Source organism: Ammodytes marinus, assembly GCF_949987685.1.
Source record: "Ammodytes marinus genome assembly, chromosome: 14".
NCBI lineage: Eukaryota > Metazoa > Chordata > Actinopteri > Uranoscopiformes > Ammodytidae > Ammodytes > Ammodytes marinus.
In genome coordinates, this window is record NC_137218.1 from 160,001 (window position 1) to 162,500 (window position 2,500).

At 44.4% G+C, this 2,500-nt stretch overlaps 1 protein-coding gene across 1 annotated transcript in view; it reads left to right on the forward strand.

The window, feature by feature from the left end:
- The window catches only part of oatx (organic anion transporter X), a gene marked incomplete at both ends in the record, with an annotated part of 28,869 nt that overhangs the window by 11,389 nt on the left and 14,980 nt on the right, over positions 1 to 2,500 (forward strand). The window lies entirely within an intron of this gene.

The window sequence follows — 2,500 nt, forward strand, 5'->3', positions numbered from 1 at the left end:
CGACCAGGATTTCGGATGGTTAAAAGCTAAGAGGCCGTTAAGAGCATTAAAAACTAAAAATAAAAGTTTAAAATCAATTCTAAAAAGGACAGGAAGCCGATGAAGGGAGTTACGAACTGGTGTGATGTGCTGCCGTCTGTTGGTGTTGGTTAAGAGACGGGCAGCAGCATTTTGCACGAGTTGCAGGCGACTTAGCGACTTCTTGGAGACGCCAACATAAAGCGCATTGCAGTAGTCCAGCCTTGAACTTATAAGAGCGTGGATGGCTCTCTCGAGGTCACAACGGCTTAAAAACATTTTGACTTTGGCCAAAAGACGTCGCTGGAAAAAGCTGGTTCTTACAACATTGCAAATCTGTTCATCAAACCTGAAGTAGCTGTCTAAGGTCACTCCCAGATTTTTGACAGTTTGAGACACTTTTGAGGACAAGATGCCCAAGTCAGCCGTCACAGTATCCCCAAACATAATACATTCGTTTTTTTTCTCATTTAAATCAAGAAAATGTTGGGCCAACCATTGCTTAATGTCGACAATACAATCCAACAAACATTGTGCACTGTTATTGTTTGGCCTCACTGGCAGGTATATTTGCAAATCATCTGCATAACAATGAAAAGAAAGGTTGTGCCTGGCTATAATTGACCCCAGTGGTAACATGTACAATGAAAAAAGGATAGGGCCAAGAATAGATCCTTGTGGGACTCCACAGGAGAGAGGAGGACAGGTCACCAACCATGACAGAGAAAGTTCTACTGGACAAATAAGATGAAAACCACTTCAATGCAGTGCCATGGATGCCAACATCATTACTTAGCCGTGACAGGAGGACTGAATGGTCCACCGTGTCAAAGGCTGCTGTGAGGTCAAGCAGCACTAAGACAACGGGGCACTTGGCATCCACGGACAGAGCAGTATCATTGTGCACCTTTAATAGTGACCAGACCTTTAATAGTGCAGACTGGCTGTGACCAGACCTTTAATAGTGCAGACTGGCTGTGACCAGACCTTTAATAGTGCAGACTCTGCTGTGACGGGACCTTTAATAGAGCAGACTGGGTGTGACGAGACCTTTAATAGTGCAGACTCTGCTGTGACGGGACCTAAAGCCAGATTGGAATTTCTCAAGGATCGAGTTATCTTCAAGAAAGGACTGTAATTGTATAAAAACAACTTTTTCTAAAACCTTGAAAGAAAGGGCAGATTAGAAACAGGTCTAACATGTGATAACACAGAGGGGTCGAGATAGGCTTTTTAAGAAGGGGCCTGACCACAGCATGTTTAAAAGCAGCTGGAACAGTTCCTAATCCAAGGCAAGAGTTAATAAAAACCATGAGACTGGGCCCCACAGCATTAAAAACCATTTTCATCACTTTGGCAGGGACAATATCAAATGGGCACTTTGTAGGTTTAAGGGAGTTCACTACATCACCAAGAGAAGAGAGAGAGACCAGCTCAAACTGATCAAACACAACAGATTGAGCTGAGGCAACAAGCAGATCCTTATTAGTACTTGTAACAACGCTCTCCCTTATGATGTTTCTAACAGAGTCAACTTTGTCAATAAAATAATGAAGGAAATTCTCACAAGTGGCTATTGAAACGTCAGTGACAGCAGAAATGCATGGGTTAACAACAGCGTTAATTGTTTCAAATAACACCTTGGCACAATGACTGCTGCTGGAAATAATATTGGAGAGACACTGAGATTTCGCTTCGCATACAGCTCTCTGATGATCGTTGAGACAGTCCCTTAACATTTCTAGAGACACATGAAACTTGTCCTTCTTCAAACGGCGTTCTGCCTTCCTACAACGTTGCCTACTGGCGCGGGTGGTGTCATTCAACCAGGGGTCGGTTCTTGGTTTCACAGAGGTTTGCCTAAGAGGGGCAATAGAGTCCAGAATCCCAGCACAGGTGGAGTGGAAGGAGGAGAGGAAACTATCAGGGCACAGAGGAGAAGCCAGGCCATTCAGGGCAAGAAACTGTGAGTCCTTAAAAGCAACAGAAAATTGATCAGCTGTGGAAGGAGTGATGATACGCCGCTGAACTATCAGTTCAAAAATAATGGAGAAATGATCCAAGAGTCTCAGAAATCTCTTCAACAGAAACAATAAGGTCCAGCGTGTGGCCAAGATGGTGTGTTGGTTTATCCACAGATTGAATTAAATTAAAAGTTGCCAACAGGCTTTTGAAGTCTGTGGCGAGTTGGTCGGACGGGCAACAAACGTGAACGTTAGAATCCCCACAGATAAGGAGCTTGTCATTTTGTTAGAGTGTCAGCCTAAAGCTCAGAAAACTCATGAATGAAGTCCTTACTATACTTTGGAGGACGATAAACTGCACACAACACAGGACATTCACACTCCACCACAAACAAGTGCAGTTCAAATGAGGCGTATTTACCTGCGGGGAGAAGCCGACATTTAAAACTGTCTCTGAACACAGCAGCAAGTCCCCCCCCCCTCGCCCCGACATTCGCGGGGAGCTGAAGAACGCACAG